The 26,260-nt window shown below is 52.3% G+C and overlaps 1 non-coding gene across 1 annotated transcript; it reads left to right on the forward strand.

The window, feature by feature from the left end:
- Positions 1 to 13,735: 13,735 nt before the first annotated feature.
- Positions 13,736 to 13,819, forward strand: LOC148217313 (small nucleolar RNA SNORD45). Its single transcript, XR_015801120.1, has one exon. It is a non-coding gene; the product is annotated as a small nucleolar RNA SNORD45 (small nucleolar RNA).
- Positions 13,820 to 26,260: the final 12,441 nt, after the last annotated feature.

A 26,260-nucleotide genomic window follows, 5' to 3' on the forward strand; every position in this document is an offset into this window, starting at 1 on the left:
CCAGTTCTGAGCTCACATTCTGGTGTGCCTTAATGTCCATAATTGCTACCAGGTAGCTGAACTGCTTTCAGTAGCCGCAATATTTCCTGTGCATGTTTGATGTTTTTCCCTTGTGAGTTTAACAGTCCCCTTTCTTTCCAGATGGCTCCATGTGTGTGTACAATCCCAAATGTATATCTTGAGTCTCTATAAATATTTATTTTCTTTCCTTTCATGATCTCTAAGGTGCGGATTAGAGCAATTATCTCAGCTTTTTGTGCAGAGGTATCTACTGGCAAAGCTCCAGGTTCTGTTACATCTTTGCAGGTGGTAACTGCATACCCACCATGTCACTTTCCACTGACAACGTAGCTGCTTCCATCAGTGAACCAGGTTTGGGTGTCATCCAAAGGGGTGTCCTTCAGATATGGGCAGCTGCAGTAGGAGGCTTTGATAGTCTCCAGGCAGTCATGGTGTAAAAAAAGCACTTTTCTTGATTTCCACTAAGAAAAGAAGCTGGGTTGATAATGTTAGTCACAATTATCTCTACATTGTCTTGTTCTACCATGATGGCTTGGTATTTCAGGAACCTTTGTGGGGAGAGCCAGTGCCCACCCTTTACTTCCAGGACTGCAGACACTGTGTGAGACACTAACAGAGTCATTTTCTGGCCCAGGGTGAATTTGTGTGCCTTTTGAATATTCAGCACCACTGCTGCAAGGGCTCTGAGGCATCCCGGCCATCCCTTGGCTGTTGTGTCCAGTTGTTTGGAGAAGCAAACAACTGCTCTCTGGTATGGACCCAGGTCCTGGGCCAGTATCCCCAGGGCAATTCCCTGCTTCTCATGGGAAAACAGAAAGAATGGTTTACTCACATCTGGGAGTCTGAGAGCCAGAGCTGACATTAGAGCATTCTTCAGCTGGTGAAAGGCCCGAGTGGCCTCTTTTGTCCCCTGGAGTTCTCTGTTCCCATTTGTAATGAGCACGTACAGGGGTTTCATAAGTACACCATCATTATAAATCCATAATTGGCACCACCCTGTCATTCCTAAGAATCTTCACAGTTCCTTCACTGTTTGAGGCTTTGGGGTTTTGCAGATCTCTTCCTTGCAATCTTGCCCTACAGTCTGATGTCCCACACTAATTTCATAACCCAGATAAATTACCTTTCACTTCACTGCCTGGGCCTTTTTCTTTGATATCCTGTATCCCTCAAGTCCTAGAAAGTTTAGGAGGGTTACTGTCCAGGCTGCACATGCCTCTTTCATCTAGGTGGCTATGAGGAGATCATTGCATGTACTGCAGTAGCTTTCCTTCTTCTGGGGAGCCTCCCAGGATCCCAGATCTTTGCATGTTCTCCAAACAGGGTAGGAGAGTTTTAAATCCCTGAGGCAACACCATCCATGTGAGCTGGGATCTGTGCCCACTTTTAGGGTTTTCCCATTCTAATGCAAATATTTTTGGCTGTCTTCATGTAGAGGGAGGCAAAAGGAGGCATCTTTCAAGTCTAAAATGGTAAACCAAGTTAGCTCTGGTGTTAGGCACGTTAGCAAAGTGTATGGGTTTGTTACCACAGGATAGAGATCTTCAGTTATTTTGTTAACAGCCCTTAGATCCTGTAGTATCTGATATGACCCATGAGGTTTTTGGACCAGTAAAACGGGAGTGTTAAACTCAGATGGACACTCTTTTAATAACCCTGTTTGCAGAAGGTTTTCAACGATTGGAATAATTCCCTCCCTGTTTTCCCTTTTCAAAGAGTAGTGTTTAATTCTAACTGGTTGTTTTCCTTCCTTCAGTTTAATTACTATAGGAGATGCATTTTTCGCCCTCCCTGGTACAATAGAAGCCCACAGTCAAGGAAATACTTGATTCATTATTTCTTCACTAACTTCTCCCTCCATTTGAATGGCTGTTAACATTAAACTTAATGCCTCTATGTGCTGGTCATCATTTACTTCCAGAATAAATTCCCCGTTTTTAAATTTAATGATTATTTGTAATTGTTCTAACAAGTTTCTCCCCAAAAGATGTCTCGGGGAACTGGGCAGGTATAGAGATTTATGAATAGCCCATTGCTTTCCAAGCCTATACTTTTGTTTGTAAAAATATGCTTTTTCAGGTTGGCCAGTTGCTCCTATTACTTTAACATAATCCTTCCCCACAGGTGCCAGTGTTTTACTCAGAGCTGAATATGTTGTCCCAGAGTCAACCAGGAATTCCACCTCTTTCTCTTTTTCCCCCAGCTTCAATTTTATCACCAGTGGATCTTCTAGGGTGAGATCTACTGGTCCTCCTCAGTCTTCTGTCACATGTCCAATCACTTTTCCCTTTCCCTGGTCTCCCTTTTCCTGAAGGCCAACCCATCTTTGTTCTGGGCATTGATTTTTCCAGTGACCACAATTCTTACAGATCACACACTGGTCTCTGCCCAACCAGGATGGGCCTTGTCTAGGTGGTCCCTGTCCGTGTCTTCCTCTCTCCCCCTCGCTTATGACAGCTACAAACTTCCTTCTTCCTTCTTCCCAGTTACTAAAGATGTTCCACACCTCATTCACCAGAGTCTCTAAGTTCCTCCAATCCACCCCCCGTATCTTTTGAAGTTTCCATCTTATGTCACCCGTAGGTTGCTCCAGGAATAAACTGACTGGCTGCTGTGTCCCTATGTCAGACCCAGGCTCCAGTGGTGTGTGGCAGCACATTGCATCCCTTCATCGATTGAGGAATTCAGATGGTGGCTCAGAGGGCCCCTGCTTAATTTCATACAACACTGACCATTTTGTAGTTCTGGGAATGGCTTTTTCCATTCCCTTTGTCATCCACTGCTGATAGCTTTCCAACTTTCTCAATTCTGCTGATCTGTTTGGGTCCCACTGTGGGATTTTGGAGTGGGAAATAATCTTTAACATCCAGTTGTCAGGTTTTATAATAAACTTCTGCCATTTTTATAATTGTCTTTCTGTCTCGGTCAGTGCATCCAATAATAATTGCATATCGTTCCAATCTGGATTATGTTATTTTATTATATATCACAGATGGTTAGCTGTGCTAACTGGATTGCTGCAACAATTTTTAGCAACATTTTCCCATGCTTCCAAGTCAATTGAGGCAAAGGGAGGTTTAACCAATACCCATTCTTCCTCTGGTCCCCCTGCCTCTCACAGAGGTGCCTGGAATATGTGTGTCTGCTGTCTAGTCCAGTGTGCGATTGGAGGGGATGAATGGGCTGGGGCTGATGGTACCTCTGAGTCTGCATCCTCATCCTCATCCCTTTCTTGTCTTATGTGTGGAGACCTGAGCAAATCGTCTGCCAGATCTTGTTCCTGGGCCACAGTCTGGTAAACCTTATCAGATTTTGTGCATCTTTGTCCTATGCTACACACTGAACAACACTGCTTGAGCTTTCCTCTCTTAGTCTTATTCTCCTTCTCTAGGGCCAATACCAGAGGGTCAGATGGAGCCCTGAGCCCACAGTCCCTCTGCCATTCGGGGTGATTTCTAAGTGAGAAAAACATATCTGCACATGATACATCTGTCCCCTTCCCTCCCAAAAAATAGCATGAGCTGTAATAGGGTGCTAAAATCCAAAGTTCCACTGGGTGGTCACTTTGCTCCATTGTCCAATTTATATAAAGGCCACCAGTCCTTGCAGAATCTAATAAGATCTCTCTTGTTTTCTGTGCCCCCATGGCCAGCAGCATCTTTCAATGTGCAATAACACAGCCTAATGGACTGGCCTTAGGGATCTCTTTACTTTGTCCAGTTCCCATTATCTTCTCCTTCTTGTCTTGTCTTGTTTCCACCCAAACTTTTCCTCGCAGAATTTCACTGTTCTTTCCCAGTTTTCTTCCCACACACAATCCCAATTTGCGGGCATTGAACGTGACTTTCCACATACTAATTTCAGAATTTTAGGTTCAACATTGACTTGATTAGGATAATTTTTCAAGTCACACTTGAGGCATACACCCTGCTGGTTATTAGAGCAACAATACCGATGTATTTCACAATCTCTAAACTGTAATAAACTCCATGCCAGATGCCAACCCCTTGATCCTCTGACAGCTCTAAATATCACACAAAGACAAATTATCCCGTTTACCTCCTCTGGAATACCCAGAATCTCTACTGCAGGTTGTTCCCAGTCTAAGGCTGCCAATCTCCCTGCAGAGGTTTCTTATATCCCTCCTAGACAGACCCATTCATTCCATCTTTCTATCCAATGATTTACTGGATCAATAAATTCCCAGGGATCAAGTCCAAACCATGGCTGAGGAGAGACTCTTTCAATTTGTCGATCTACTCTTGAAACAAACACTAACCACTCTGTGTTCAAGCACAGCTCTCCTCTGTTCTCACTTGCACTGGCCCCACACTGACCCCGCTCCTTTGCTTTTTCCAGCCGCCTCAGTCGCCCGAGGCTGAAAAGGCACACAGAGCTCCACACTCACTCCCTACCAGAGAATATTTAATACAGACCGTTTTATCTGCAATGCCAGCAGCTTGTTGTCTGTCCCTGCATTGAGTGAGCCGAGGTTCAGGGTCCCTACAGGGAAGGTCCTGGGGAGTGCCAGGGAATCCTCTCCTCAGCCATTCCCACAGCCAGACAGACTCTCTCCTGGCTGGCTCGCCAGTATGAAACACAGAAGAAACACTCTATAACCCACAAAGTAAGTTATAGGAGTAGGTATGTATTTATTCAGTGCTGAGGTGCATGTGGGATAGCTCCTCTAAAACATGCACACCTTTGGCGATCTCCTTTTATTCTTTAAGAACTAAGATCGCACAATATACATATTTATCTAATACATATCTAATATATATTGATTTCTTAACCTCCTTCATATTAAAATTAGCTCCACACCTTTTTGCAGCTGCACACTATTGGCTTTGGTTGCTCTAGTGGTGGTCTGGGGGTCTTTGGGATGAAGTAAACAATCTTCCTCTCAGTTGAACTTTTCACCTTGTCTTCTTGTACATGCTCTTTTTTAGTCCTTTGGCCATCTTCCAGACTTTGATACAAGTTTTCCTGGCTCAGGGCTCCCAAGAACCTCTTCATCCTGTGGTGCCTTTGTTCTTGAATCCTGTTTGCACATTATAGCTCTTTATCTTATCTTGTACCCTTGCTCCTCTCCTGTTCTTGCAAACCAAGTAAATGTTTAAGCATTCCATATGGTTTTGTCAGCCCCCTTTTAGTCAAAGCGTTTCTTGATGCCTGATTCTTAATTCTTAATTTCCCTGTCTTACTATGGCATAATAGAGGGGATTGTGTGACATCACAGGATAGTGGTGTGACATCATAGAGCCAGCTGTGATGTCACAGGATGGCCTCTGACATCATAGGATAAGTTGTGACATTACAAAGCAGGCTATGACATCACAGGGGAGGATGTGTGAGGTCACTGGGTTGGTCACTCTGCCCCAGCCCTCACTCACAGTTTCCCCCCTAGAGAAGACTCCCCTGCTACTCGTGCCCAGCAGGGTCCCCTGTCCCCTGGGTCCCCCCTGCCCCAGCTCTGCAGCCTCCCCCAAGGATGTTCCACAAATCAACCCCAGAGCCTGACACGGGGACAAGGGGCCAGGGCTGTGTGACCAGGACATCAAGGCCGTGGATTATCCAGGTCACTGGGGCCTGGTTTGGGTTGCCCAGGGCAGGAAAGATGTCTGGCAGCTGGAGCAGGGTGAGGGAAGGGCCTCCAAGGTGGGGCTGGAGCCCTTTGGCTGTGAGGAGAGGCTGAGGGAGCTGGGCTTGTCCAGCCTGGAGCAGGGAAGGCTGAGGGGCTCCTCATGCCAGCAAGGACAGGAGGAGTTTAAATGACTCAGGCTGGTTTCAGCATTTCATCAACACCTGAAGCAACTTGACTTCCCTTTCCCCATCCATCACTGAAAGCTTTATAAATAGAACATTTTTCATGTTGTTTTAACCGCACTCCAGGCAGAGCAGACTGGTACAACACCTTGATTGTGTTTATATCTATCATAGCCTCATCTTTGCCTAAAACTGATTTTGTACAGAAATCTCTTTTGGATGGTGGATGTCTCAGATGTTGCTGGGATGTCTCACATTTTGGAGGGAAGAGTTTCAATGTTTATTAAATTTTATGATGATTACATTTTTATGTTAACAATGAAGAGAATCCTTTTCTTGCCTTTCAAGTTCTACCAGCTCTTGACCTCAAAAGCACAGAAACCTGATGAGGCAGTGGGGACCAGGAAAGGGCAGAGCCAGGGATTTGGGGTGGTTGTGAGCCCAGGGCAGGAGCCAGCCCTTGGCCTTGCTGAACCTCATCCAATTGTCCTGGGCCCATGGCTCCAGCCTGTCCAGATCCCTCTGCAGAGCTTCCTGCCCTGCAGCACAGCCACACTCCCACCCAGCTTGGCCTCACCTGGACACTGACTCAGGGTGCCCTCCATGGCCTCGTCCACATCAGCAAGAAAGAGATTTCACTGCCCTGGCCCCAATCCTGAGCCCTGGGGACACCCCTGGATGTGGCTCCATTGCCCAGCACTCCTTGGGCTGGACTTCTGTTTTTTATGCAGCTGTGCCTGACTTTGGTTTTTGCTGGCAAGAAATGAACATCCCTCTGTGTCTCAGGCAGCTCCTTCTCCAAGGAAAGCAGGTGGGAGTTGGTGCCAAGGAGCTGAGAGCTGCAGGCACAGCCTGGAGGGGAGGGAGCTCAGATTTGCACAAGGCTGCTCTGAGTGCCAGGGCTTGGATGGGGGAAATGGTGGGGTGGGGGTAGGGACAGAGTGTGATTGATTGTCAGCCATAAAGGGTCTTGATTTTCATCTCTGGTCAGACTACATTAGGAGGGGCTGGGGATCAATATCAACTGGAGATTGCTGATATCAGTGTATAAAAAAGAAAATAAAAATAAGAAAAAAATATATTCTCTCTTTTTGTCTTTAATTGAAATATATTTTGAATGGAGTGAAAGCTTAGACAAGTCCTGCCTTATGTTCAGGTTTCTGGCAGTAACTCTGTTTCAGGCGACCTGCACACCAAATTGCTTTTGCTCACAAGAGAATGGCTGATGAGGTCTATTATAAAATCAATTATTTACTGAATGGACTCAAGATTAACAGACAAGACACTTTAACTGGAATACTTACTGCACAGGATAAACAAAAGAAGCCCAGGTAGGTACAAACACCGTGCACAATAAAGTTCCCTATATTACAGCTAGTGAAGGAATAGCAGAGATCAGGAGTCAATGTAACTTAGCACCAAACTGATGAGGGAGTACACATGGAGCCCTTTCACTCAGCTCCCACAAAAGGAACCACAAAGATGCATCCAGACTTGGGAGAGAAGCCCTACCTGTTTGCAGGGACTATGCAGAAGATTTCTGCTTGGTGAAAGTTCTGTGTAGCTTTTCTAGTTTGTAAAGTGAAGTGTGTGTCACTCAGAAATTCAAGGCTCATCTCCCTTCAGTCTGCTCTCAAGGCCACATGTTCATGGTCAGCTGGGAATTCCACCTCCCTGGCACCAGAGAGAACTCAGGACAGGACAGATGTGGGGCCTGGGTTATCTCAGCAATTCCTGAGAGGGGGAAGATGCCCTGAGTGATGGCCCCAGCTGATGGACAGAAGAGATGAGCTCTGCTGGGCCATAGGGGAAGTCCTGCTGCAGGAACCTCATGGAACCAAGGGTCTGTGGTGACATTGTGATGGCTCCTGGAACCAAGGAGACCATGGTGACACCAATGAACCTCATGGAACCAAAAGTCCATTGAGACAGATCAAGGCCTCATGGAACCAAAAAGAGCATTGTGACACTGTGGGGCCCCATGGACCCAAATCTCCATTGTGACAGTGCAGAACCTCATGGAACCAAGGGGCCTTTGTGATACTGCAAGGCCTCAGGGAACCAAGGAGTGCAAAGCTCTCAAACCTTCCATGCAGGGTTCTGCCTTGGATGAAGGGGAAACTCCTTGGTGGTACCTTGGCCTGGCACACACCTGAGGAGTGTGTCTGTTTTCAATATAGAAAGTAAGGAGTTGTTGATTGCTTAAAAAAAACCCCAAACCAAACAATTTCCTGAGTGCAGGCAGTTCTCCAAGCAAAGCAGGTCACAGGTGAGTGAGGACAGACAGGAGGGGTTGGGGAATGTGGAGCAAGGTTGTCCACACTGGGTCAGACCTCAAGGCACAGCTTCTGTGAGCAGGCCAGACCTGCTGAGGAGAGATCTTGGATCAATATCAATCACAGAATGCTGGAATCACCTCTGCTCTAAAGAAAAACAAGAATAAAATAAACCCTTTAAAATAGGAATGTTGGTCCCTGAGGTGTCCCAGCGTGAGGCTGGGCCAGGCCATGGCTCTGTGTGCCAGGAGCCGGCAGCGCTGGGTGCAGGGAGCCCAGGGAGGGCACAGCAATGCTGGGCTGAGAAATGCTGGGGGGGACAGCGAGATGGGCGTGTGCAGCCGGCCAGGGCACAGGAGCAGCACGCACAGGGGGCACAGCCTGCAGGAGAGATGGCCAAGGGCTGGGCAGGGCTGGCAGGGCCAGAGGCACCCAGGCCTTTGTGCCCTGGGCTCGGGCAGGGCCTCTGCAGCCCCACAGAAGGAACTTTCCTGGCAGGGGCTGCACTTTGCTTCTGCCTCGGCCCTCCCTCAGGAGGCTGGCAGGGCTTGCAGCTTGATGACATTTGTCCTTGCTGCCCCTGCCATCCCACTGCCCCAGCAACAGCCCCGAGCCCCCCGTGAGGGACAGGCCCTGCTGGGCCAGGCCTGGGCTCAGGCCTTGGCCTTTCTGCTTCCTCCACCCAGCCCAGGCCTTGCTCAGCATTGCAGTTCCCTGCTCACAGCCTCGGGCTCCTGCAATCCTGCCCTCAAGGATCTGCTCTCACCACTCCCTGGGGAGCCTTTGGCACTCCCTGCCCTCAGTGGGGCCACTGATGCTCCAAGGGACTTGGAGTTTTGCTTCTGACTCCTGGAGCAGCTTCTTCAACCTTCTCTCAGTGCCTGAGGCTCCTGGACTCAGCCCCAAATCCACTGTGGAGGTGATTAAAATACAGAAAGCTCTCAGGATCTCTTTGTCTTCCTTCAATTGTCTTCAAGTCTGCAGGGCTTGTGCAGATGATTGGAGTCAGTTTGGAGTTCTGTTAAGGAGGAAAATTTCGAAGTGCACCTCATGATTTTTGTTTCTATTCAGTTGAGTATTTTTTTATTTTTCAGTTCATTGTAGAGGTGATAGAAGCATTCGCCAGGTGATCTTGATGCTGAATGTCTCCTTAGGAGGTCTGGGCGTGTAGAAGAGTGAGCCTGACACTGATTGGACAACCTGCTCCTCACCCCTTCAGTCACCATGTCAGACATTGCCCACCTGGGACTGAACCAAAACATTAAAATAAAAATTATTAAATTTACTTGGAATTAAAAGGTGCCTATTAATAAAATTTTAGTAATAGTTTTTTGTTTATACTAATATTGTTCTATATTGTTCTTACTTCTATATTTATGTAAAAAAATCTATACATTTTTAGCAAGCAAAAAAGATTTTGTTCATTGGTTCTAAGTAACACTATTCCCATCATTAATTAATTTGTCAATTGACCACTATTGGGTATTTTTTCCTCCCTCTTTATGTTTATAAGTCCTATTTTTACTCCTTTAGTGCTGTTTTTTTTTTAATCATTTTCTCAGACAGGGTAAAAGGGGCCACTCTGGGGGAGCCGGGTGGGAATTCGATGCGGCACTGAGGGATTCTGATGGACACTTCGGGATCCGGGCGGCCACTTGGGAGGCTCTAACGGGGCTCTCTGGGCCGCGGGGGTTCATGGGAGTTGTAGGCACAGGTATAACACGGTTCAATGGAGCTGTGGAGCACCATGGGAGTTGTAGGCGCAGCTCCAAAGTGTCTCAGTGAGGGGTGGGGCATGACCGGAGATGACGTCACGGCTGCAATGGCACGCTACGGGTACCGCGGAGCATGATGGGAGCTGTAGTCCCGGAAGTAGCTCGGTGTTTGGGGGCCCAGGAAGGCAATTCGGGGACACTTTTGCATCCCAGCCGCGATTTGAGGTCCTCAGGACAGAACGTGAACGGTTCGGGAACACTCTGGGGGAACTTGGGGAGGTCTAACCGGGCTTTTTAGGGCGCAGGGAAGGTGTCACGATCCGCTATTAATGCAGAGCGGGGGTCGTGATGGTTCTTTTGATCTCAAAGGTGCAAACAGGCAAAATGCAAGGGGACAAAATCAGTTTATTCAACAACAGAAAATCAGTTTAATCAACAATAGCAATGCATTTCATCAAATGCCAACAATTCAGTTACGGTAAAGGGGAGAGGTATAGGATAGGGAAAGGGGAAGGAAAGGAAGGGATGGGAGAATAGCTACCAACAGACGAGACGGGCGTCCTCACGGGTCATCCGATAGACGAGTCCTCGTCCGTGGGGAGATCTCAGGAGTCTTCATCAGTGGCGAGATCTCAAAGGGTTCTTTCCAGAGGGTCGCTCTTTTATAGTCCTTCTCCAAAGCGAGTGGCCTCTGGCCAAGAGGTGGGAAGATTTATGGACCATTGTGTGGTGCTGCAGGAGACAGGTACGGACAAGCAGTCCTCAGTTGGTACAACACAGTCTCTGGTTGGTGCCACGACAGCACAGTCCAGTGGACACAATACACCAGCACACAGTCACGAGCATCCACCTGGCCAGGCCAGGAAACCATTGTTGGGAGTCAGCCTGGGTGGGGTCCTCGAGGTCTCCTTGCGATGGTCGGGAGGCAAAAATCGAGGGGAACTTCGGACCGACCCTTACAGAAGGGCAGGAGTTTTAGGCGCCAGATTATGTAATGTGAAACTCAGAAGCCGCCGGGGATGAGAGGAGATGAATTCCCAGAAATGACTGTAACAGGAATCTGTGGGGTTGGGAGCATTCAGGGGATCTGGGGATGCTTTTAGGGGGTCCCGAATGGGTGCTGTGGAGGCACTTCAGAATCCTGGAGTGTCTGGGGGACACTTAAGGGACATGTGGGGACGGATACCGGGGTTCTGTGGGGCGTGGGGCATGACGGGCGTTGTAGTCCCAGCTCCAATGGGGTTCTATCGGTCCGCGGGGCATGATGGGAGTTATAGGCAAAAAGAAAAGATGGCGCTGACACCAGGCAGCGCCCCTAAGCCTCGATCCCCGGCGCTGATTGGTTGCAGGCAACGATGGGCAGAGGCGGGAGGAGCCCATTCAACCCCTCCAGTCCCTCCCAGTACAGCCCAGTTCATCCCCAGGACAGCCCAGTACAACCCCAGTGGCCCTCCAGCCCTCCTTGTACACTTGAGTTCATTCCTATTCCCTTCCAGTTCCCCCCAGTGTCATGCATAGTATGCCTCAGTGTCCACCAATCTTCCCAACACTGTTCCCAGTGTGATAAATGTGATTCGTGCTAATTAAATTATAACTATATTAACAAAATTGTATTTAGATCAATAGAAGACAATTGTTACAGAGTGAGGGGGGAGATGGGTGAGACAGGACACAGGACATCTTCCAGATGTTGGGAGTCGAAGAAAGAGGTTGGAAGAAAGTCAAACAAGAATAGTAGAAGGACGTAGGTCTGACAAGCAGCATCTAGAAATAGAAAATTTTGACCTTGAAATGGGCCAAAATGGGATGATTCCAAGCATGGGACTCAATTAAAGTCTTGTTATGGAAAACATCTGCTCAGTCACACAGGGCGCCTGCGCTACCTGCAGGTCACACCTCGGTCACTGATGAAGACGATGAGCCTTCATCGGAAATAAGACCCTCAAAAGGATGAGAGACCCCCTAACCCATTATAGAGCATGCACCGTACACACAGTGACGGAGATTTTAGGAATAGAAACTAGGAGGAGTTTTCTAGAACCTTCTGTAGCCTACAGTATATAAGTGGGATTGTTAGCCTGGATGCTTTGGTACGTGAGGAATGGGAGCCACTCCCTGTACCCCCGGTCAGTTTTGCTTATGCTTTATATGAACCTCAATGATACTGAATTACTTACTGTCAAATTTTGTATATTCTCAAATATATGCACTTTGATTGTATTCATCTCCAATACTTTAATTGTCATCTCCAATACTTTGATTGTATTCATTTTGTTACTATTTAAAAATCTACTATTAAATTTAATCTTGTTGCTTGATAAATTGGAAAAATAGAACATCATTCATAACACCAGGTAAGCAGTGGTGGTCGAATAAACGTCCTTATCCCAATTCACAAACTCTCCGGAGACAGTCAGTCTCACAGATAACCGTCTGGTCCTTGTAGATAACCACCAGTGAAATCTGGAAGTCTGCTCCTTGAGATTGGCAGCACTGATCAAACAAAGGCAGGAAGGGCTATCGGGAAGACTGATATTGCAAGCTGGTAGTCCATGCAACTTACTTGGAAAACATAACATAGCATAATATAACAAGGTGATTTTAAACAGAACTATTTAATCATATCATTTCTTTTATCTAGTGTCCATGCTTCACTTCAGAGCTTAGTATTCTGGTTTATACAAGCCCCAATGCTTTTGTGATTAACACGGATCTTTTATCGATGGTCCCAGGATGGAGGCAGAGGGGATGGAGCCGGCTGGGGTGGAGAAGGATGCCCCGAGAGTGGAGGGGGATGGGGATGGAGGCGGGGGAGATGAGGGTGGATCCAGGGCAAGGCGGGCACGGCCCGGGAGCGGATCCTGGCGGCGGCTCCTCCTCCCGGGGCAGCGCGGGCGGATGATCCTGGGGAGCGGCCGCGGGGTGCGGGACGGGACCGGGAGAACGGGGGGATAGCGGGGAACGGGGGGATAGCGGGGAACGGGGGGATAGCGGGGATTGGGGGGGATAGCGGGGAACGGGGGGGATAGCGGGGATTGGGGGGATAGCGGGGATTGGGGGGGGATAGCGGGGAACGGGGGGATAGCGGGGATTGGGGGGATAGCGGGGAACGGGGGGATAGCGGGGATTGGGGGGATAGCGGGGATTGGGGGGATAGCGGGGAACGGGGGGGATAGCGGGGATTGGGGGGATAGCGGGGATTGGGGGGATAGCGGGGAACGGGGGGGATAGCGGGGATTGGGGGGATAGCGGGGATTGGGGGGATAGCGGGGAACGGGGGGATAGCGGGGATTGGGGGGATAGCGGGGAACGGGGGGGATAGCGGGGATTGGGGGGATAGCGGGGATTGGGGGGGATAGCGGGGATTGGGGGGATAGCGGGGAACGGGGGGATAGCGGGGATTGGGGGGATAGCGGGGAACGGGGGGATAGCGGGGAACGGGGGGGATAGCGGGGATTGGGGGGGATAGCGGGGATTGGGGGGATAGCGGGGAACGGGGGGATAGCGGGGATTGGGGGGATAGCGGGGAACGGGGGGATAGCGGGGAACGGGGGGGATAGCGGGGAACGGGGGGGATAGCGGGGATTGGGGGGATAGCGGGGATTGGGGGGATAGCGGGGAACGGGGGGATAGCGGGGATTGGGGGGATAGCGGGGAACGGGGGGGATAGCGGGGATTGGGGGGATAGCGGGGATTGGGGGGGATAGCGGGGATTGGGGGGATAGCGGGGAACGGGGGGATAGCGGGGATTGGGGGGATAGCGGGGAACGGGGGGATAGCGGGGAACGGGGGGGATAGCGGGGAACGGGGGGGATAGCGGGGATTGGGGGGATAGCGGGGATTGGGGGGGATAGCGGGGATTGGGGGGATAGCGGGGAACGGGGGGGATCCTCTGTGTGGGTGCCGGTGCCGGGGCTGTGGAAGGAAGGGGAGGAGGAGGAGGAGGAGGCGCTGGCCGGCCCGGGATGAGCGCTGGCATGTATTATCTGAGGCGAGCTGATGTCTCTCACCGCTTTAGCTCTAGAATTACTCTGAGGCCCGGCCATCCCTCCCTCCCTCCCTCCCTCCCTCCGGCAGCGCAGCTTTTGCCCGCGGTGCCATCGAGTCCCCGGGCCGGGCTCTGAGCCCGGAGCTCTGCTCAGGCCGGCCCTAAAGCCGCAATGTTTTGTGCTTCCCGCAGGTGTGTGGTTAAAGCCGGGACATTCCAGGCCCGGTGTCTGATGCAGCGTTTTGGAGAGTGCCCAGAGCTGCAGGTGCCAGTGGCACAGGTGAGGTTTGGGGTGACCCAGGCGCTCCCAAGGCTTTGGATGTGCAGCCCCTGGGAAGGCTCCCTGGGCCTGTGCTGGGCTCCTGTCAGCTCCCCAGGCATGGGTTTGTGGGCAGGGAAAGGAAAGGAGCCAGGGCCTCGTGTTCATCTGGGTCCTTTTGTATCTAAAGTCCAGATTTGGCTTCTGGTGCTCTATTTTCTACTGCAATTTAAACATTCTGTTTTTAATAAAACTATTTTTGGTGTCGTTTTCGTGTCCCTGGAGACACAATGGTCATCGTGTGGGGAGGAGGGAGAGCTCAGGAAGGAGAAATGATGTGGGAACGGTGCTTGTAATTTTACTTCTCAATATCCTCTGATTCTTTGGGCAATAACTTCAGGTCGTTCTCCTCCATGGAGTGTGTTTGGCCAGTGATCAGGGCGAGGTTTCTCCCCGTTCTTATCCCAGGGCAGGAGCCTTTCAGCGTGGGCTCTGTGCCACTGGGTGGCCTCGTGGTTTTCTGTCTCTTGTGATCGCTGTGTGCATCTCCAGGGAGGCAAACGAGGCCATGCTGAGCCTCGAGATGCAAAATGTTCCCATTTGCCAGGGAAATGTTCGTGTTGGCCAGGCTGGGAACATCTCAGCATGTCCAGGGCCGGTGAGGGATGGGGTCCAGCACTCCAAGTGACGCTGGGACCAGAACCACAAGGACCATTTGGAGCCACACTTGAGCCTGGGGATGACCTTGACCTCAGCCTGACGCTGCTTCACCCCAGGACAGGAGAGCCACCATCAGCTTTTATTACCCACCCATAAAAGCTTCACCTTTGAACCTCCCCAAATCCCATCTGGGACCCCCCCAGGGGACCCCCCCAAACTCTGGGACCCCCCTCCAGCCCCCTCAGCCACGCTGTGGCCGCAGCTTCATCTCAGTGAAGGGGATGGAGACGTTGAAGCCTTTCCAGGGGAACCAGTGGATGCCCTGTGGGGGAGCTGGGGGGTCAGAACCCTTGGAGAGTTCCAGAGACCCCCATAAATCCCCATAGAGACCCCACAGTCGCTCCCCAGATTCCTATGGCCACTCATGGACCCTTAGGGATCCCCATAGACACCCCAGAGACCACAGAGATCCCCACAGGCCCTACAGGACCACACAGGCCCTATAGATCCCACAGACCCTTTTTCCACAGGGCCCTATGGAACCCTATGGACTCCCACAGACCCCTATGGACCTTCAGAGAACCCCATGGACCCTCCTAAAGATTCCCTCATACACCCCCAGACCCCTCCATAGTCCTATAGCCCACCCTAGACCTCCCCTAGCCCCCCTTAAAATACCCAAAGCCCCTTGCAAAGCCCCCCCAGATCCCCTCCAGACTCCCCCAAAATCTCCTCCAGACCCCACAAATCCCCCCCATAGCTCCACATACCCATTTAAATCCCCTCGAGACCCCCTGAAATCCCCCCCAGACCCCCCCAATCCCCCACCCCGTGCCCCCCCCGGCCCAGGTGGGTACCTGGTGGTCCCGGGGGTCCCGTAGAGCCCGTTCAGGTTGGCACAGTGGCAGTTTCGGTACCACCAGGCTCCCCCGGAGGCCCCGGGGTGGGGGGGTGGTGGGGGCGGCCCGAGGGGTCCCGAGGGTCCCGGGAGTCCCGGTCCCGTGTGGAGAAGGGGCTGCCCGAGTGGTAGGAGAGGGCATCTCCTGTGGGGGGACATGTCAGGGACCCCCAAACTCAGCAGGAGCCACCAAAACCCACCCGAAACCCCAATACCCCCAGGGACCCCAAAACCCACCAGGGACCCCACAGACCCCTGTCAGCCAGTGAACCCCAAACCCCCAAGGATCCCAAATCCCATCAGGACTCCACAGAATTCCCCAAATACCCAGGGACCCCAAAACCCACCGGGACCCCACAGACCCCTGTCAGCCAATGAACCCCAAAACCCCCAGGGATCCCAAATCCCAGCAGGACCTCACAAAATTCCCCAACACCCCAGGGACCCCCAAACCCACCAGGGACTCCCAAAACAACCCAGGGACCCCCAAACCCACCAGGAACCACCAAAACTCAGCAGAAACCCCAAAATACCCCAAGGACCCCGAAACTTATCAGGCACCGCCAAATCCACCAGAAACCCCAAAACCACCAGGGACCCCCAGGGACCCCAAAACCCACCAGCGACCCCACAGTCCTCTGCCATCCAGTGAACCCCCGAACCCCCCATGGATCCCAAATCCCATCAGGACTCCCAAAAATTCCACCCCAAACCCCCCCGGAACCCCCCCCGGCCCCGGCGGTGCCGCTGAACGCTCCCACGCGGAGCCGGTACCGCTCCTGGGCGCTGCCCACGGCCAAGTCGCGATAGATCGCCAAGGCCGAGTCGCGACCGGCCCGCAGCTCCACGCGCAGCTCCGTGGGGGTCGCGGCCGTCGGCTCGTGCAGCGCCTCGTTCCCTGCACCCCAAAAATCCTCCGGTACCCCCAGGACTCCTGCGGGGTCCCCTCGAGTTCCCCCGTCCCCCGCCAGTGCTCTCCCTGAAATATTGGGGACCCCCAAACTGCTGGGGAATCCAAATGTGCCCCATGAACTCCTGGAGACCCCGCAAATCCTTCCCGGACCCCAAAACCGGATCTGAATATTTGGGGGAGACCCCCAAACTCCTGGAGACCCCAAAAGTGAACTCCTGGAGACCCCCCCCCAAATCCTTTCCGGACCCCAAAACCAGATCTGAATATTTGGGGGGACCCCCTCTGGATCCTACGAGTTCCCCCCTCGGACCCCTGGGGATCCCCCAAATTTTGGGGTCCCACCGAGTACCCCCTGCTGCCGCCCCAGGCTCTCCTCAAAGTTCCCCCAAACCCTGGCAGTGCCTCCCAGTCCTCCCAGATATTTTTATAGGTCCCCCCCCAAAATCCCCAGGGCCCCCCAAAATCCCCAGGGCCCCCCCGGCCGAGCCAGAATTCGCCGCTGACGTTGCCGAAGCCGCGGGCGTACGAGTCCCACCCCCTCCAAAACCCCAAAACCCCTCTGATCCCCCAAACCCCAATTTCCATCCCATAAACCCTAGAGAACCCCTCCAGTCCCTCACAGTGCCCCCCAGTCCCCTCCCAGTGCCTTTCCAGCACCCCTCAACCTCTCCAATGCCCTCCAACACCCCCTGCGGGACCCCCCCAATTACCCCAAACCCCCTCATTTCCCCCCCATAAACCCTGTAGAGCCCCCCACCCCCTCCCAGTATCCCAAAGTTCCCTCTCAGTGCCCCCCAGCACCCCTCAACCTCCCCAACACCCCCTGCAGGACCCCCAATTGCCCCCAAACCCCCTCAGGACGCCCTAGTTGCCCCCAAACCCCCTTATTTTCCCCCAAAACGCCATAAATCTTCCTCTAAACCCCTGTAGGACCCCCCAGCATTGCTCCCAGTGCTCCCAGTGCTCCCAGTCGCACCAGGCAGCCGCCGCCGTCCGTGTCCATGTCACAGAAGACGCGGAGGGGCCGGGCCGGGTCCCCCCCGAGGAAGATGAGGGTGTCCCGGGAGGGTCCCGGCCCGTTCCGCTGCTCCTCGGCGCAGTCCCGGGGATGGGGGTGCGGGAGTGGGGCTGGGGGGAGCATTGGGGTCACCTCAGACACCCCAAAAAGTTTCTGGGAATTCAGGGGTGACCCCTCCCCAAAATGACACAGGCACCCCCCAATGCCTCCATTCGAAATTTGGGGGTCTGGGTGACACCCCCAGGATCTGAGAACCCCCTCAGATGATCCAGGGCTGGAGCTGTCCCCCCAAAAGACACAGATCTCCCAAAAAAGCACCCAGGGGTACAGCTGTCCCCCCTCAAAGGACACAGACCCCCCAAAAAGGGCCCCAAATAACCCCCAAATGACTCCCAAAATCCCAAATAACCCCCAGAAACCCCAAATAACCCCCAAAACCTCAAAATAACCCCCAAATCACTCCATAAACCCCAAATAACCCCCAAATAATCCCCAATTAACCCCCCAAACCCCCACAAATAACCCAAATAACCCCCAAATACCCCCCACTTCCCCCATTTTTGGGGGTCCAGGTGCCCCTCCCTCCCCCATAGCTCCCCCCACTCACGAGTGTCAAAGGAGGCCTCCAGGGGGGCAATTTGGGGTGTCCCCCTCGGCCCCACAGCCGCACCCCATAGCACCCCGCGGGCTCCAGCCCCCAGAGCTGCTGCGATGTCGCCTCGGGGGGCAGCCACAGGGTCTGGGGGGGCACGAGGGTTTTGGGGTACCCCAGTGGGGACAGCGGGGTCCCCAGGGGGGGTATTGGGGTCTCAAAGGGATTATTGGGGTCCCCCAGAGCTGTATTGGGGTGCCATTACCAAAGGAGGGTAATGGGATACCCCGAGGTGTTATTGGGGTTCCCAGGGGGGTATTGGGGTCCCCCAGAGCTGTATTGGGGTTCCCAGAGGGTCACTGGGGTCCCTCAAGGAGATATTGGGGTGCCATTACCAAAGGAGGGTAATGGGATACCCCGAGGTGTGATTGGGGTCCCAAGCAGATATTGGGGGACACCCGGGGGTTTTTAGGTTCCTTTTGGGGGGTCGTTACCTGCTGGGGCCCCCCGGGGGGGCCGTACTCCAGCTCGTAGCCATCGGGGGGGCCCGGGGGGGTCCCAGTGCAGCCGGGCACTGCGGGGTCACAGCGAGCCCACCCACAGGGTCCCTGGGCCACCTGGGGAAGGACACACTGCTGACATCTACAGCAGCCCCAAATCCCCTTCTGATACCCCAAAAATCACTGTGGTCACACCAAACCCCCCACCCTCACACCCCAAACCCTCCCATGGGCCCCCCAGCCCTGCCCTCACACCGTGCCCGATGGACATGGCCCAACTCCCCCAAATTTTCCCCCAAAGACCCCCCCAGTCACCCTCAGCCCCCAGTTTCCCCCAATGCCTGCCATACCTGTTTCCTCCAGGACCTCCCAGTCCCCTGAATTCTTCCCAGTTTCCCCCAGTCCTCTCCAGTCCCCAACTCCACCCCAATTCCCCCCTGACTCAGTTTCCCCTCATTCTCCAATTTCCCCCCCATTCCCAGTTCACCTTGATCTCCACCAGTCCCTTCAGTCCCCAGTTCCCTCCAGTTCCTCCCAGTTACCCCCAGGCCTCAGAGCCCTCAGTTGCCATCAGTTCACCCCTGTCTCCTGTTTCCCCCAGTTCTCCAAACCTCCCAGTTATCCCCAGTTCCTCCAGTTCCCCCAGTCCCCAGTTCCCTCCAGTTCCTCACAGGCCCAGTTCCCCCAGTTTCCCAAACCCCCCAGTTGTCCCAAGTTGTCCCCAATTCCTCCAGTTCCCCCAGTTCTCCTGCCAGTTGCTCCCAGTGCTACATTGCCCCTAATCTCCAGTTTCCCCCAGTCCTCTGGCTACCCCCAGCTCCCAGTTTTCCCAGTTCTCCCAAGTACCCTCAGTCCCAGTTGCTCCCAGTCCCCCTCTAATCCCACTGTTCTTCCTGGTCCCTGAGCTGTCCCAATCCCCCTAAAACTGTTCCCAGTCACCCCAATAACGAATCCCTCATATTCCTCCAGTTTCCCCAAGTCCCTCCCAGTACCCCCCAAATCCTCCCCAGTGCCCAGTTTCCCCCAGTCTTTGCCAGTCCTCAGCTCCACCCCAGTTTGCCCCAGTTTGCCCCAGTTCCACGCAGTTTCACCCAGGCCACACATGACCCCAGACCCCATTTCCAACCTGTCCCCCTTAGCTTTTCCCAGTTCCTCCCAGTCCCAGGTGATCAGAGTCCCTCCAGGAGTTACACTCCCCCAAATCTCCACTCCCCTCCAATCCCTGCTCTCACTTTCCCCTGAATCCCCAAGTCCTCAGTGCCCTCCGAGCTGCCCCTGGGCCCCACTCCCCGCCCTGTCCCCACTCCAGCTCCATTCCCAGAGGGGTCCTGGGGGAATCCCCGCAGCCCCTCACCAGTGGTGGCCTCACTGGAGACGTGGTCGCTCCTTTTGCCTCCCCTCAGCCCATAGAGGTGGAAGCGGTACCGGCGGGACGGGGACAGCCCCGGCACCGTCACCGAGCGGGACTCGCCATCGATGGGCAGGGCCTGGGGCTGGCCCTGGGCATCCCGGTACTGCAGCACAAAGGAGTCCAAGGAGCCCTCAGGGATGTTCCACTGCAGCTGCACAGCGTTGGGGCTGCCACTGGAGACCTTCAGCTCTCCCAGCACTGCCTGTGCCAAGGGGGCCTCAGATGGAGGGGCCTCAGTTTGGGGATGTGCACTTTGGAGAACGTCAGCTCTGGGGGCCTCAGTTGAGGTGTCCATTGAGGGTGAGGGCAGATCCTCGGGGTCGGCTGCAGCAACAACAGAGAGGGGACACTGACGGGTGTGGGCATTGGTATGTCCATCCATTTGTCCATCCATCATCCACCCAACTATCCATTATCCATCATGCACCATCTCCTCCCAGTCCCTTCTCACCATTCCCTCCTCACCCATCACTGAGCACCCAATGACCCCAGCCCATCCAATCAACCACTGACTCTTCCATGGACTTACTGACCAGCATCTGCCATCATCCACCATCTTCATCATCATCATAATCAACATTATCCATCATCCTGATTTCTCCAATATCCACCATCATCCATCCATCCATCCATCATCCAGCCATGCATTCATCCATCATTCATTCATCTGTCCATCCATCATCCATCCATGCATCATCCATCCATCCATCCATCCATCCATCCATCCATCATCCATCCATCCATCCATCCATCCATCCATCCATCCATCCATCCATCATCCATCATCCCTCCATGCATTCATCCATCATTCATTCATCTGTCCATCCATCCATCATCCATCCATCCATCCATCCATCCATCCATCCATCCATCCATCCACACTTTCATCTCCTGGATCATTCATTCCAGTATCCATCATCCACAATCCCTTAGTCCAACCACATGGCTTTCAATGTGGCTTTTCCTACAACTGATTCATCAGCTTCTCCCTTTATTGGATCATTGAACAATCAAGCGATTGGATCTGTCAAAACACCTGCCCCAACACTCATCATCCTCATTGTCATCATCATCATTCATCCATCCTCCATCCATTATTCTTCCATCCTTTACCCATCCTTTTTCCTTCAGCCAGTCCTTAAATTCATTCTCCTTAATTGCCCTCACCTCCCAAGCCTCACCCCAACACCCTTACCCTTACCCAGGACACAAACCAGCCACAGGTTCAACCACACGTGCTCCCATCTGGCCACCTGTGTATTCATCACCAATCCATCCAAGGCACCCAGGAGCCCCTCATCCACTGATCCATCACCCCTCCATCCTCATCATCCAACACCCATTTGCCATCACTCCTACCCTGAGCTGCTTCCAACTCCTCAACTCTGGGATGTAGGATGGGGGGGAGCATAGCAGGCATGATGGACGAGATGGATGATGGGTGATGGATGATGGATGATGGATGATGGATGATGGCTGATGAATGATGGATGATGGGTGATGGATGATGGATGATGGATGATGGATGATGGATGAGATGGATGATGGATGAGATGGATGATGGATGATGGATGATGGATGAGATGGATGATGGATGAGATGGATGATGAATGATGGATGATGACTGATGGCTGATGGCTGATGAATGATGGATGATGGCTGATGAATGATGGATGATGGATGATGGATGATGGATGGATGGATGATGGCTGATGAATGATGGATGATGGATGATGGGTGATGGATGATGGATGATGGATGATGGATGATGGGTGATGGATGATGGATGATGGATGATGGATGATGAATGATGGATGATGGATGATGGATGATGGATGATGGATGGATGATGGATGATGGATGATGGATGATGGATGATGATGATGGAGGATGACAGAGTCACTGTGTCATTAGAAGGGTCAATGATTGATGTGATGGTGCCAGTGTCAGGGTTTACTCAACCCAGGTGCTAATGGGATGGTGGAAAGGTGCTATTGGTGCAACCATGAAATGTGGGGAAGTATGGATGGAGCTGGAATGGAGAGAGGATCAAAGTGTGATGGAGACAGGATATGTGGATGGAGGGAAGGAAGGAAGGAAGGAAGGAAGGAAGGAAGGAAGGAAGGAAGGAAGGAAGGAAGGAAGGAAGGAAGGAAGGAAGGAAGGAAGGAAGGAAGGAAGGAAGGAAGGAAGGAAGGAAGGAAGGAAGGACAGTTGGGTGTCCAGAAGGAGATGGTTGCTTTGGGTGATGATTGAACACTTGAAAGGACAATTAATGGATGGACAGAGGAATGTTTGGGGAGAAAATATAAATGGATGGATGGATGGATGGATGGATGGATGGATGGATGGATGGATCCCAGTGGTCCCCAAACAATGACTGTTCAGTCATTGATCCTTCCACCAACCTATTGACCAACAGCCCACCATCATCTGTCATCCATCGACCCATTATCAAACATCATCTATCATCCATCATCCACTGACCCATCATCATCCATCATCCATCCATGGATCTACATATCCCTCTACTCGCCATCCCTCTGGCCTCCACATTCTCACCCCCATCTCAAGCCCCAGAAGCATTTCTCAGACTCCCCAAGCTTGAAGGACCATCTGAGGGCTTGGATGCACCACAGGTGTGGATTGGTCCTGAGCCCCTCTCTCACCTGTGATGACATCAGTGGACACATGGTCAATCCTTTTCCCACCTTGCAATCCATAGAGGTGGAAGCAGTACTGGTGGGACGGGGACAGCCCCAGCACCGTCACCGAGCGGGACTCGCCATCGATGGGCAGGGCCTGGGGCTGGCCCTGGGCATCCCGGTACTGCAGCACAAAGGAGTCAAAGGAGCCCTTGGGGACGCTCCACTGCAGCCCCAGAGAGCCTGGGGTGATGCTGGAGACCCTCAGCGCCTCCAGCACCGGCTGTGCCCGAGCGGCCTCAGATGGGGGGTGGGCTCTGTTTTGGGGTCTTCTGAGGGCCAGGGCAGCTCCTCTGGCATGGCTGCAGCTGTGATGGAGAGGGAATAGTGATGGGCCTGGGCAACTGCTTGTCCATCAACAAGTCCATCTGTCATCCACCCAATCACCCATCCATCCGTCATCCATCACTTCCATCCATCCATCATCCATCCATCCATCCATCCATCCATCCATCCATCATCCATCCATCCATCCATCCACTCATCCATCCAATCCATATCCATCCATTCCTTCAATCATGTGTCTTTCCATGAAACATTTGGTTCAACTGCATCTTTTCCTCCTCCATCCATTGGATCATCCAACCATCAAATGACTGATCTGATCCTCAAAACCACCGATAAACTGCCCCAAACCCATCATCCATCCATCCATCCATCCATCCATCCATCCATCCATCCATCAATCCATCCATCCATCCATCCATCCATCCATCCTCCATCCACTGTCCATCCACTGCCATTCCATTGTCCATCCATCATCCATTGTTCATCCATCTTCCATCACCCATCATCATCATCCATCCATCTGTCTTGGGGTGACTGTATGATGCCTGTATCCCCAAATCGTCTGTTCTGTTGGTGTTGAATATTAAATTCTGCAACTGTAAGACTGGTTCCAGGAGTGAAGGGGGGGGGGGGAAGAAGAAGTGCAGAGTTTGTTATCAGAGACTGCACGGGCTCCCCCACATTCCTGCTCACAGACTGTGCTGTCTGCAGTGGACAGAGAGAGAGAGAGCTCTCCTTTGCTCTTGGTTAGTTTTCTGGCTAGCTGAGGCAGAGAAACTCCCTGGATTCTTTGTTTTGGTTTTTTTTTTTTATTTTTTATTTTATTTTTTTCCTGGAACTGTTTGAACCGGCTCTGGACTGAAAACCTAGAAGAGCACTGGGAGCTCACACCTGTGGCTCACCAGGCCTGGCCTGGGCATTCCCCAGCACAGGAGGGACTGAGAACAGACTGAGTGAGCTGGGCAGCCACGGAAAGAACTCTGCTAAATCTGCCATCTCCTCGGAACAGCGAGAGGTTTTGCTGTTTGATATTGTTCATTGTTGTGCTGGGAGGTGTGTTGCCTGTTGAATAAACAGTTTTCTTTTTTTCCACTTCTCTCCAATTTTTCTCCTTTTTCCTAGAGGAACCTCATTCAGAAATTTGCTCCCAGATTTGTACTAAACCAGGACAGGGGGAAATGAAACAAAATTTTGGGCTTTTTCCCACCAAAAATTGGGAATTTTCAGCCCTGAAATTGGCACTTTTAACCCAAAACCTTTTGGACATCAGGTCTACACATTACAATGAATTGAGGTTTTCTTGGAAGTCTTTAAAATCAATGGAGATTTTTAGGGACACCAGGTCTAGCCAAATAAATGTAACAGGGATTTAGGGACACCAGGTCTACCCTATTAAAGTGAAAAAGGGTTTGGAACACCAGGTCTATCCATTAAAGTCAATGGGCATTTTGCAGAAATTTGGGGCTAAAATGGGGAAATTTGGGTACATTTGAGGGAAATATTGGGCTGAATTCTGGGAATTTCTGCTTAAGGATTGCAGTGCTGACGCTCTGGAAGTCTTGGATGAATTCCTGGAAACCAATCCGGAATCCCTGATCCAATACCTGTGACCTGGGGTGGAGCTGTTGCCTCCAGATAAGCCGAAAAATCTCAGTTTTCAGCCCAAAGTGTGGGAATTCTGAGTCTAAAAGTGGGATTTTTAGCACCAAGAATTTTGAGACATCGGGTTTACACACTGAAATCAATGGGGATTTAAGGACACCAGGTCTACCCATTCAACCCAGCAGAGCCACCACCTTCCACTTTAGGCAAGGAGGGACTGGAAAATTTTGGGAATGCCATGAAATTGTGGGAATTTTTCCTGTGAATCCCTCACCTTCCTTCAGCCTTTCAGGGGGCAGCATCCCAGCCTCGCCCTTCCCAGAGCTCCTGGCAGGCACCAGCAGACGGTGGTGCCAGATGGAGAAGTTGGAGATGGCACAGCTCAGCAGGGCTCTGGCAAAGGTCAGCTTGGCCTCGGGGTTCTGCCTGACTGCCAGCTCCCACTGGTGTTCCCAGGCTAGGACTGGGAGGACACCAGTATAAACCAGTAAGCACTGGGAGCCACCCTCGAGCTCCTGAGGCCTGTGGCAGCAGCTCCCAGAATAAACCAGTAAGGGTAAATGCACCTGCTCTCAGTGTGATCTAGAGGCTCTCAGTGTGGTCTGGGGGCTCCCAGGTTTATACTGGGAGGGCACCAGTATAAACCAGTAATGCCTCATGCACACAAACCCAGTCTCAGTGCAATCTCGAGGCTCCCAGTGCAGTCTCAGTGCTCCCAGGATTATACTGGTTGATCCCCAGGACCACATCCCAATCTAAACCAGTATAACCCAGTATAAACCAGTGACCCCCAGGACCACATCTGTAGAAGTCGGTCCGGAGTTTCCCTCATTTGCCTCACGACCATTGCAAGAAGACCCCGAGGCCCCCCACCCAATTGTGGCCTGGCCAAGGTGGATGCTTGCCAAGGGACTGTGTGCAGGTGCTCGCTGTGCTCCATGGTACACTGCTCTCGAGCAGGCACTAGCTGGAGCAGCAGGTTCTGTACACCTGTTTATTGCAGCAACCCTCACAATGGTCCATCAATCTCCCTACTCCTTGGCCAGAGGCCACTTGCTTTGGAGAAGGACTATAAAAGAGTGACCCTCTGGGGAAGACTCCTGAGATCTCCCCACGGATGAAGACTCATCTCTTGGCTGGCCCGTGAGGACGCCCGTCTCGTCTGTTGGTAGCTCTTTTCCCATCCCCCTCTTTTTCTCTCTATACTTTGTTTCCTGTATCTTCCCCTCTATTGCAACTGAGTTGTTGGCATTCAATAAAAATGCTTTGCTGTGAATAAACTGATTTTGTCCCCCACTGTTTGCCTTTTTGCACCTCTGAGATCAAACGAACCATCACGCCCCCCGCCCTGTATTAACAGCGGATCGTGACAACATCCCAGTATAACCCAGTGCAACCCAGCAACCCCCAGCACCCAATCCCAGTAAAAAACAGTTCAACCCAGTAACCCCAGTAATTCCAAGCACCCTCAGCACCCTATCCCAGTATAAGCCAGTGCAACCCAGTATAACTCACAGTTGGCCACCAGGTCCTCCTGGCCAGCAGGGGGCGCTTACACATCCCCATTCCTTCTCCCAGTTCAAGCCAGTAACCCCCAGCATCCCATCCCAGTATGATCAAATGTAAACCAGTACAACCAGTACACACA

This window comes from Sturnus vulgaris, unplaced genomic scaffold (assembly GCF_052056855.1).
Source record: "Sturnus vulgaris isolate bStuVul1 unplaced genomic scaffold, bStuVul1.hap1 Scaffold_87, whole genome shotgun sequence".
Lineage (NCBI taxonomy): Eukaryota > Metazoa > Chordata > Aves > Passeriformes > Sturnidae > Sturnus > Sturnus vulgaris.